Raw genomic sequence first — 12,803 nt, forward strand, 5'->3', positions numbered from 1 at the left:
AATTGTTATTCCAGTATTTTTCAATGCATTTTTACAGTGGAGTGAACCTGAAATGGCTCCCAGATGACTCTCTAACATTTATATGACAGCCAATAAAAGTTTGGTCACTGCTAAGCAACAAACGTTTGCCAATCGAGTTGTACAACCATTTGGTATCATCAGTACATTCTTCTAACACCACTGCCTTCCTCTAACATCACTATCGTCTTGAATAGCAGCAAAGACAGTGTCGCCCACTAGTTTGCGTATTACTGAAATACCAACATCGAATTTTCGAAGTAGCCTCTTTGAGGTGGTAGTAGTACCCAGTATTTAAGCACGGAATTGGTGAGTATAATTTTTAATGATATCATCAATTCAGGTACAAGAGTCCCAAGACGTGGAAGGGAAACAGTAATTGAGAAGAGAATAAAACAGGATTGTAGTCTACCTCCAATGTTCTTCAATCTGTCCACTGAGAAAGCAGTAGAGGGTGAAAAAGAGAAAGTAGGAAAGGGAATTAAAATTTAAGGAGCAGAAATAAAAATATTAAAATTTCTTGGCGACATTGTAATTTTGTCGGCAAAGGGCACGAAAAACTAGTTTGCAACAAAATATATTACATGAACAAAAGGAGAAAAAAGGACAATGGAATGTAGGAGGAATATATCGTGCACTGTGGAGGGTACTGGATTAGTCTGTCAGACGGAAAAAGTTGTGGACGAATTTCGGTATTTAGGCACCAAAACAAGTAATTGTGGTCTAAGTAGAATTGTGTATAGCAAGAAAAGCTTTCCTGAAAACGTGAAATGTATTAACATGGAATATACATTTTAGTGTTAGAAAGTCTCTTCTATGGTATTTGTCTGGAATGTAACCTTGGTCAGAAGTGAAATTTGAACAACACACAATTCATCCAAGAAGAGATTAGGAAGTTTTGAAGTGTGTTGATACAAAATAATGGTGAAGATAGATAGGTGGGACAATGAATGAAGAGGTCGGGGAGAAAAAAAATAGATGTCCCAACTTGACTGAAAGAATAGACTGGCTGATAGGACATGACTGGAGGCAGCAAAGAGTCCTCATTTTCGCAATGCCAGGAACCTTGGTGGTTAAAGTTACAGAGGATACGAAAACTTGACCAGAGTAAGGAGATTCAAACTGATGTAGGGTGCAGTAGTTACACAGGTATGAAGTGATTAGCTAGCTCATGCTAGATGAGCGTGAACGGTTGCATCAGAGTAGTCTCTGGACTGAAAACTGCAACAACATCAACATGAAATCGTCTGACCCTCTGAATCGAGTACAGCAGACGTAATTCAGGGACAATATCCTGACACATATACTATGTGATCAAAAGTATTATTGATTTATTTAGCTTATGGCATGACACACTACATTGGAAACAGCATAAAAGAGGATACACATCGTTAAAATATAGGATACAAACATAATAAAATAATGTAAATTGGACATTGGCACATACCAATAAATGTATAACTACATTAAAAAACAATAAGATTGCATGAAGTTCATATTCCGGTACTTTCAACAATAACAATTCCACACTTGGATTTTGTATCTACTCCACAGCTTGTTGTGTTGCCCTCAAGAAGCCTTCCTCAGTGCCAGTGAATGCCCTCAGTGGACACCCGCTGACGATGTGGTGGATGGTTTGTTCTTTGGCACCACAGTCTCACCCAGGGTCAGGTCTCAAGTTCAATCCGTACATCGAGGATCCGCATCGGCCCTAACCTGTCTGTATTCTGTTCAGTGTTACCAAGGTTTACCTCGGGAGGTGAAAGCCCACTGGATGGTTGGGAGTCTCAAAGTATGCCATCTGTGATTGGCCAGATTTCAGAAGTTGCTGTGCAGTCTTGACAGGGGGATTTATGGACTTGGGTTTTCTAAACGGAGTAAGGTCCTGGTGGTTTGGCAGGGCTGTATGACAGGAGATCTTTTTAAACTCTCTTATGAGTATGTTTCATCGTCGTATATAAGGTGGTTCGATCTTACTGAGGACTGGTAGACAGTAGAGTGGAGTGGTTTTAATAGCTCCAGCAATTAGCAACTAGCACCACATCTACTTTTCCCACGTGCGGGCTGTTTAGCCACACCGATACGCAGTATTCAGCTGTTGAGTAGAGCAGGCTTAGAGCGGTGGTACGGAGTGTCTCTGCACCAGCTCCCCAGGTCGTTCCGCTAGTTTGTGATGGATGTTGCTTCGGGATTCCAGTTTTGCAGCCAATTTTGATAGATGTTTTTTATAAGAGAGATTTCGATCCAATGTTACTCCCAGATATTTCGGATGGGAATTGTAAGGAAGCCCAGTACCATTCCGAGATGTCTGTAGAGGGGTTCCAGCCAGCCTATCATTTAGGTGGAAGCATGAGGTCTCCGTTTTAAGTGCACCTGGGATTAGTCACCATTTCCTGAAGTATTCAGCCATCTATTCCAGATCCTGGGTGAGAGTCTGTTCAAGAGCAGTCAGTATATTGGCATGCAAGAGTGATGTCGTCTACTTAAATAAATATTCTGGATGCGGTAGCCGGCAGGTCGGCAACATAGAGATTGAGCAGCAGAGGCGCAAGCACTGATCCTTCGGGGAAACCATTACTCAGGAGTTTTGATTTGCTTGAAGAGCTACCCATTGAGATTTGCAAGACTCTATTTGACAAAATGTTCTCTAAAAGAGACATCATCGTTTTGCATCCAGTAGCTTATATTAATTTATATGTTAGAGCCTCTATCCAGACACTTTCATATGCTGCTGCCAAATCGATGAAAACTGAACCAGTTTTCAGGTGTAGTTCATAGCACCGCTCACTGAACGTTGTTAATACGAGGACCCGATCCAAGCAGTTTCGATTGGATCTGAGGTCGGCTTGGTCGATAGGCAGAGATTCCAGTATGATTGGCTTTAACGTGTTGTAAAGGAGACGCTCAAACACTTTATATGCTACACATAAGAGAGCGATTGGTCTATAGCTCTCTTTTTATCGTCTGGCTTTCCAGGTTTGAAGATGGCAATGATCTTTGTCCTCTTGAATTCTTTTGGCGAAACTCTTAACTGGAGTATACTGGAGTAAAATGTCGTCACCCATTCTTTTATTATTGGTCCACACTCTGTTAGGAACTCTGGTTGTATGTTGTCGAGACCAGGGGCCTTGCTGTTTCTTATGCCTTGTAGCGCCTGTAGCGTTTCTGTGACTGTGAACGGTTTTGACAAGTCCTGTTGTTCACGACTGTTTTTCTTCAATGTGTTTAGTTCTTTCTTTATTTTTCGTGAGTGTTCTTTATAAGCAGGTGCTCTAGAACTTTTGACTATATTGTTGGCAACTTTCTCTGGTGTAATACTTTGCTTAGTTTGTGGTAGATGTGAATTAGCTTCTAGTTTCTTCAGAAGGCACCATGCTGTTCTACTACAGCGTGTAAAATCCAGTTTTTCAATGGTGTTCCTCCACTTGACCCTCCTAGCTTCGTGCAGGCTATGCAGGAGGTCATCTGCGACTTCAGAACTTCCGCTCTTCTCGTAGTCCTCATACAGCCGTTCACTACCTTCACTCCATCTTGGTATATACTGCTTTCTAATACCCCTAGGGATGTGTTTTTTAGCGGTATTTATAACAGTGTCCGCAAATTTTTGGCAATGCTGAGGATGAGGGGGTATGAATCGTGTATTAGAGTCCAGGTCTCTAGAAAAGCCAGACCAGTCAGCTTTGCAGAAATTCCACCAGGGCAATGGAGACATAAGGATCACGGGTATCTGTATGCCCAGCTCAAGAAAGATTGGTCTGTGCTGGCTGTGTGGGAAGTGTTTAACGATGTGACGGTTAAGAGGCACTGTCTTAGACCCTCGGGTCGGTGGAAACAAAACTTAGGTCGGGTTTGTCTCAGAGCCCCATCTGGACGATTTGATGGTTGCCATGTCTTTATGGCTATAAATTAGGTGCACGTTCTGCATCTCAGCCCATTCCATAATCCTGAGGTCGTTTGCGTCGTTTTCCCTGTACTTCCATTCAGTATGGTGGCTATTAAAACTATGTGCAATAACGGCAGGGTGGCCAACGAGGAGAGGCTGATCTGCTGGTCAGGAGACGTCTGGGGGTTTGTAGACGTTAATGATAGTTAAATCTCCCACTTTCATAGTATTGTTATGGATATTATCGCTATCAGATATATGGCTGAAAATGATTTACAAGTTCGTGGCGCCCTCCATTGGTGATACTGGAATCCAGTATGGTGTTGGCCCATCCTTAGCCTTGATGACAGCTTCCACTCTCGCAGGCATACGTTCAATCAGGTGCTGGAAGGTTTCTAGAGGAATGGCAGCTCATTTTTCACGGAGTGTTGCGCTGAGGAGACGTATCAATGTCGGTCGGTGAGGCCTGGCACGAAGTTGGCGTTCCAAAACATCCCGAAGGTGTTCTACAGGATTCAGATCAGGACTCTGTACAGGCCAATCCATTACAGGGATGTTATTGTCGTGTAACCACTGCGCCACAGGTAGTGGATTGTGAACAGGTGCTCGATCGTGTTGAAAGGTGCACTCGCCATCCCCAAATTGCTCTTGAACAGTAGGAATCAAGAAGGTGCTTAGAACACCAATGTAGGCATGTGCTGTAATGGAGCCACGCAAAACAACAAGGGATGCAAGCCCCATCCATGAAAAGCACGACCACACCGTATCACCACCGCCTCCGAATTTTACTGTTGGCGCTACACACGATGGCAGATGACGTTCACCGGGAATTCGCCATACCAACACCTTGCCATCGGATCGTCACATTGTGTTCCGTGATTCATCACTGCACACAACGTTTTTCCACAGTTCAATCGTCCAATGTTTACGCTCCTTACACCAAGCGAGGCGTCGTTTGGCATTTACCAGAGTGATTTGTGGCTTATGAGCAGCTGCTCGACCATGAAATCCAAGTTTTCTCACTTCCCGCCTAACTATCATAGCACTTGCAGTGGATCTTGTTGCAGTTTGTAGTTCCTGTGTGATTGCACACTATGACCATCTTTAACTGTTGGCGGTCTCTGTCAGTCAACAGACGAGGTCGGCCTGTACGCTTTTGTGCTGTACGTGTCCCTTCACGTTTCCACTTCACTATCACAACGGAAACAGTAGACCTAGGGATGTTTAGGAGTGTGGAAATTTCGCGTACAAACGAATGACATAGGTGACACCCAATCACCTGGCCATGTTCGAAGTCCGCGAGTTCCGCAGAGTGCCCCATTCTGCTCTCTCACGATGTCTAATGACTACTGAGGTCGCTGACATGGAGTACCTGGCAGTAGGTGGCAGCACAATGCACCTAATATGAAAAACTTATGTTTTTGGGGATGTCCGGATACTTTTGATGACATAGTGTTTATAGGGTCGTCTTTGCGTTGTGTTGTTCACTAAATGGCACTAACAGTATGCTTGTAGCAACTAAGTCATGTATTATGTATTTGATACAATACGACATCAGTACTTGTGCTTGTATGCTATCTTTGGGATGGTGGGCGGTTGGGGGGGGGGGGGGGGTTCCACTATTCTTCCTCTTCTTTTTCTACACTTCAAGGCTTAGGAGCTTGTGCGTGTCCTGTCTTCACTTTTCACTTCCAACACTTTCTGGGTTTTTCTACATCTCTTCTCCCTCTTGACTTGCAGAGCATGACCTGACACGGGATTCTCTCTGCATTCATCACTTGTAGATGATTTGACCATAATGTTTTATTTTCTTCGATCTTTTCATTAATGCTATAAATATCTATTTCATTCCTAATATCTTCGTTTCTTTGCTGTCTTCTTGTAGTTTACTTTTGTCACACTGTTTAGGGATCCATTACCCACTTCTATATAGTAATATAGGCTTAACAATGGTTTTATAAAACTAATTTCGTTTTCGTCCATATTTTGTTCTGCAATATTTTCTTTATCATTCTGCATATTGACGGATGTTTGTTAATCTTTTCTTTATGTCCTTGTCCATGTCATATCTTACGTCACACCCTAGAAAATTAAAGCGTCAGATCTGCTCAAGTGCTGTATTATCCATTACTGTTTTTGAGCATGTACGGTATTTCCCCTGATGTACCATGATTTTAGTTTTCTTTGTTGGTATTCGACGGTTATACTCTCTTTTCCCCAAATTATGTGATTTATACTCTGCTTTTTGTAGCTCATTTTCACTTTATTCCAAAGTGTATCATCATCACCAAACATAGGGATATTAACACATTTATTTCTATTACTCTGAACTTGTTTCCTGCCTCCAGTTCGTAATGAGGTCATTTATATATACATTAAATACCGTTGGTGACAGGTTACAGTCTTGTTTGAGTCACTTATTGCTAGTGATTTCTTCTGTTTTATTATTACACAACTGTTACAATTATTTTTGTGCCAGTGTATAAGCGTTTTATATCTTCGATGAGATGTCTAGGGTAAACAGCTTCGATAATTATGTCTCATAGGTTCTTTCTGTGCGCGGTGTCAAAAGCTTTTTATGGTAAATATGAGTAAATTATCACTGCATGAACGGCCTTCCCTGAATCCACTTTCTTCTTCTAACAGGAGAGTCTCTGGAATGGTTCTAAAACGATTAGTGACTACTTTTGTAAAACATTTTATACGCTGGGTGCAGGAGGCTAACTTCTCTGTAATGTTCACAATTGTTACTTTGACCTTTTTTAAAACTGGTATCACTTCTAATATTTTCCAAAGGTTTGGAATTTTACACCAGTGCCAATCATTCATTAGATAAACCTAATAATGTAAGCTCACAAAAGGAACCAACATATTCCATAAGTTCCGTATTAACAGCATCTTATTCACATACCTTCCTGTTTTTCATACGTTTTAAAACTACTTGCAGTTCTTCTGTTGTGACAGAATCCATCGTTCTAGTATGTGATCTGATTTCCTTCTTCTCCTCCTCCAGCTCTGCATCTCCTACGCAACACATTTTTTTAAAAATTGCTTTCCACTGATCTTCGCTAATTATATTTAGTTCTGCAGTATCTTTCTCCATTCTGTTTAAATCTTTCAATAGTTTACAGGTAAAAGTTTGCTTCCGACGTATCTACTGTTCTACTTTAGCTATAAAATGATTCCATGTCTCTTGGTGTGTTAGTAGGAAAACTTTAATGCTGTCTTCTTCCTGAACTTCTTCATTTTCACTAGTATCTCATATGCCACTCTTTCTGCGCATTATTTAATATTTTGCCATTCTTTCTCTATATCTTAAACAGATGGAGGGTCTAGCAGATGTATCTGTAGCCGATTTTGATGAAGTTTCCTACTATTTACTTGTTCCAAAAGCTACACCTTGGAGACACCTTCTAGTCTTATTTGTCTTTTTTGTGCAAGTTTCTTACACTGTGCAACCATTTAGCTGCTGCAAGGACTAAACAGTGATAAGAGCAGATATCACTTCCTCGGTGTACGTGTGCATCTTGAATTTGATTACTTGTTATGTTGTTTGGGATTACATAGTCTATGAAAGATCTATGACTCCTGGCACTCCTTGTTAACGTATGTATCTATTTTTACCTGAAAATTGTGTTAGTGATCATAAGCTGGTTGAAGGTTGCAAACTATCTAAGTTCTTTCAAAATTGGTTCGATTGGTTCTGAGCACTATGGGACTTAACATCGGAGGTCATCAGTCCCCTAGAACTTTGAACTACTTAAACCTAACTAACCTAAGGACATCACACACATCCATGCCCGAGATAGGATTCGAAACCGCGACCGCAGCAGCAGCGCGGTTCCAGGCTGAAGCGCCTAGAACCGCTCGGCCACAGCGGCCGGCCTAAGTTCTTTACCATTTTCCTTGCTGTGTTGTTCTCTGAACATATCCACAACTCTTGAGATAGCTATGTTGCCGATTGTAGCATTTAAAGCTCCACAGATGAATCTGATACCTCGTACTAACTTTACTTAGGACCTTTTGCAGTTTGTCACAGAACACTTTTGTTTCTGTTTTCTTCCCCGCTTCAGGCGCTTAAACACCTGTAATGGCTGAACATCCTCTGTTGCTGTTTTTTTATATGACAATTATTTAACTGATAAAGGAATATTCTATAATTTTTCTTCTCTATTTGTCATTTATTAGCGTTGCAACCCCATATCTCACTCATGAGATTTGAGGTAATTCATTGTATATCATTCTATAATAATCGATACCTATTGTTCCTTATAACTTCTTTTTTTGTTTCTTTTATAGCTGCTATATCACTTTGTTCATCTTTTAACTTACGGTTTAGCTGTATTAATTCATTTCCGATACTTCTTCCGGTCCATGTAGCAATCTTCATCCTATCTGTGATACGTAACTTTCATCCTCGACATGACGTTTTGTCTTGGTGACCCATCCTTTAACATGCGTTACTGTGTATTATGAAGAGAGCCGGTATGTATTGTAATGGTGCTGTCATCTCACAGTTTTCCAGCCAGCTCAATAACTTTTTCCAATCCCCATTCCCAGACTTCAAGCTCTGTCTGTCCTGAAGAGTCGTTTCTGTCTCTTCTACCATTTGGATGTTATATAACATTATCTTCCAACCTCTCAGCCGCCGACATCGTCTTCAGAAGAAACTGAAAATGGAAGACACCCTCGGAAATCGCAACCTAATACCAATGGCATCGAAAAAGCAAGGGCACACTATTAGTGTGTATTTTTCAAAGTCGTTTCCACAGACCATTTAAAGTCTCCTGCTGGGGTAATAAGAAAAACAGTCCCGCTGAGAATGAACCGTATAGGAGTGGAGCGTTAGTGTGTTCCACACGGGCAGGGTCGCCACTATTCCGGCACTAAGCTGCACGTGGCTGGGAGAGGTGAGCTCTGCAGCAGGGTGGGCAAAGGACGCGCGCTAATTACCCGCCGAGCCGTCCTCTCGAGAGCTGCGCTGACAAGCGACGGGGGAATAAGAAGGCGCACGCCTCCTTTCCCAGCTCGGTAATTAAAAGAAGCCAATTAGTGGAGTAGAAAATCTCGTTGCTGGCAACGTGGTGCTAATTCAGGCTAAAATATTGTTCTCTGACCTCTTGTTTCTTATGCAGCTAATGCAGCACCCACAGTAAAACTATATGTAGTAGAGTACCACAGCACTTATTAACCGGTTATTTACTACAGAATAATCACTTTACCCATTCAGAAAACTCACATGTCAACATGTTCAGTAAGGGCCATATTTTTCGTAAATGTTGATTCATGTTCAAACCTTTTCCGCACATTATTGACTATTTAAATCAAGAACGTTGCCATTATATTATGGTGCATGTGATCAACGAATTAATTTCAGTATTAGCATTTCAATTCCATCACTGAACATATTTCTGTAATATATTTTGTTGACAGGCATTTAACTTGGAGGTTGGTTGGAGATTTGTTCCAGTGCATCAGTTTGTGTTCTAGTCCTTCACTGCGAACAGAATCACAGCATGAAAACAAAGACTACTCATATCTAATACAAATCTTCCTCTGTTTGTGAAATTTGACACATAGTACCTCAAATATATTGTGTGATGGTTGGACGTACATAAACAGCAAAATTATTCTAAAGTTGTAAATTGCTATGCTAACCTGTTAAATATGGTAACTAATTATTGCCAACAATCAAAAATGCAGAAAGGTTTCTACTAGTCTGTCATTACTATCCTTTAAGAGAGCTTTTTGTGCCTTGCTTCCCTGTTTTTAAAGAGACTGCAAACAATTTTTTACTGTATGTAGCTCTTTTCTACATAAGCAATGAAAGCCTTTTTTTCCTAAATAAATTTTTTATATCATGCCTGAACCTTCAACATTAAAATCTTTAAATCTGAATTTATTTAAATGCTGTACTCAATTTTGTGACCTTTCCATTTTAAAAATTAAAAAAGAGCTTTTTTGTTTATTTGCGTCCATAGTACAGCATAAATGGTAACATGTTCCGCCTGGAACCCTGTTAACAGCTTTGTTTACCACGACTGTGATTTTGGTAAATGGACCGTTATCAGCTAACAGGTGTCTTCGAAATGTGTCAGTGCAAATTCATTCGTCTTAAGAGGATTGCATCCTTGTAATTACACATATTGAAGCACGTCATATGCTTGGTAATACATGACTTCATATAATTATTCCTATCTGATACACTACATTTGTATTTCTCACTGTGTGTACACTATATGGCATGAATTCAATAGGAATTATTATGTGAAGTGCTATGTCTCTTCACATATGAGGTGAGTAATTTTGTCTTGTTACACATATGAAATACGTAAACGTAGTGAACATACGGACGACGTTCTCTTTAGATGAATGAAAATACATAGACATACTTCATACTGAGCCATTACTTCAGAATGGCAAAAATAGCTGAAATCGCGGTCTTGAAAATAAATACATTTAATAACATCCAAGCGGAAAATATTATCATTTCTGTAAAAACACATTCTATTCTCAAAGAAATGGGAGCCTACATAAGAAGAATCAAAAATTTTGTTATGGTAAACATGCTTTTCTAGATCAAGGCAATGCAGTGTTATCAAATCTTTAGAAATATAAATATTGAAAGGGTAGGATAAGTTTGCACCTGGAGTGAAATCTAGCATAGAAGGCAAGTAGCTAGTGAGTGTGTAAGTTAGTAAAAAAGATGCAAAGAGACTCATGCGAGAGAGAAAAGATATTTCTGTAGATATACGTTCTACCTATGTCAACTATGAGGATAGTATTTACAAAGAATATAAAGCCTACCTATACTTATTTATTCATAGTTAGTATCAGTGTAACCTAAACCTAAGCCAGGCTAGCCTCTGGATCTGCTATATGTTTAATGAGACTCTAGCTAAATCTATTCTCTAAATTATTAGCCAATAGCAACTAGGCTAAAGTGACTAATCTAGGTACTAATATGCATATCCATACTTGTGGAGTATGTAGCTTCTATCTATGTAGGCTCATGTTTACAATTTCTACCTGCCCAACTTTCTTAGTTTCAGTCATTTATCTACTTAAATCTGTAAATTGCAGAGAACTTTACATTAAAATTAGTAAATGCCAGCAACATTACTTAGCAATGAGTCAAATAAAAACATGTATTGAAGAAGAAGTGAACCGTATCTTCAACCATTAGGCACATGAGATATGCAAGGTGATTGGAGTCGCGTTCACAATATTTTATTTTGCCAGATATTTCTGGAAACAGAATAATAATGTTCAAAATTCTTCACACTGTGAGAGCGAAGTGAGAAGCTGAGATTACACAGGTTTCGTTTACATTATAGATAAGTGGAAACCAGAACAATTAATCTCATTTAAAAGCGACATATCACCTTTATCAAAGATATTTGTCATGTTCTGAAGTAGAATCTTCTCCTGGTCGGGTAGTATAATCACAGTAGCCATTGTCCGTCCTTGACTCTACTGTTGGTGGTGAAATTATTTCCCTCGCAGATGTTTTTCAAATTCTCTGGCAGGCGAGAGTCCAGAACTGACAAGTTCAAAAGATACTTACTTACTCATTCATGCAATTGGTTACACGTTACAGAAATTCTTAATGAGTTGACTACGAATATGCACGAGTTTACACGTTAAGAATTCTCTAATGGTGTGAGAGGTTACGTTGAACAGAACCATTTCTTAGCATAAATTGAGATAATTTCAGTCTGAAACTGCATGAAACTATATTTTGTAAACAATTGTCACCAAATCTAATGTGAGAGTGAAGTGCACCAAGACTCCAAAGTTTTCAAGCCCACTCTGATGATATTCAGAAGATCACAGCATCAACTGAGTTGTTTAGTTCATATTCAACAACTTCTTAAACTTCGTAAGTTATGAGTTTCACAGTAGACGTCAGTTAATGTTATCGACCTTCCATGGGATTCTGAAGCATATTTTGCTTCAAGACGGATGTAGAAGGAAATGGTCTATTGACGCATAACCACCAAATATTCACAAAATATCGTTCTCGAAAAACATAACTGCCTCTCTATTCGAACCAAATTTCCAGTTGTTTTTATATTACCAAGTTCCAAGCAAGATTTTAACTATGGAATAAAAATCTCAGCTATGTGATTGGGTTCGCGACTTTCTGTCACAAAGTACAAAGTGATTAATGGGAACTCATCTAGTGAACCCGAAGTGATATTGGTACTGATCGAGCAAGTGATAGACCCGTTCCTGTTCTTGATCTGTGTTAATGACAAGCTGAGTAGCCCAGTGTTGCCGGGGATTGTATTTATTCTGATCTTCTGTACGTCCGTCTCCTTCTCGTTCTCCCTATCCATCTCTACCACCGCTCTCTCTCTCCACATTCTCCATCCCCACTCTTGTCCTTCTCCTGCCACCACCCTCTCTCTGTCCAGCTCCCCTTATCCCTCTGCATCTGCTTCTCATCTGCCCCTCCCCCCTGTCCATCGCTTACTTCTCTCCCTGTCCACCTCCTTCTGCACTTCTCCGTTGCCCTCTCTTCCATCCCTCTTTCGCTCTTTCTCCTCCCCTACCTCCTTTCTCTGTCCATCTACTCTTCTTCTCTTCCTCAGCCCATCTCCATTTCCTCTACCCCCTTCCTCTGACTGTCCCTTCCTTCCCCTGTAAGAGTCCATATTCACCTCTTGTCTTCTTTGTCCATCGCCTCCTCACCGCACTCTCTGACCCTTTCCACCTCCCACTTTATCTGTCCATCTCCTCTACTCCCATGTCAAACCCCTCCTTCCTTCCCCTTCTCTGTCCATCTCCTGCCCCTACTCTCTCCACATTGTCACACCCAGTTACAGCACAACATTTCGTTCCACATTGTAACTGTGAACCGGATTTCATTGACATTGTTACGGGAATTTAGGATGAG

The sequence above is a fragment of the Schistocerca americana genome, chromosome 9 (assembly GCF_021461395.2).
Source record: "Schistocerca americana isolate TAMUIC-IGC-003095 chromosome 9, iqSchAmer2.1, whole genome shotgun sequence".
NCBI classification, from domain to species: domain Eukaryota; kingdom Metazoa; phylum Arthropoda; class Insecta; order Orthoptera; family Acrididae; genus Schistocerca; species Schistocerca americana.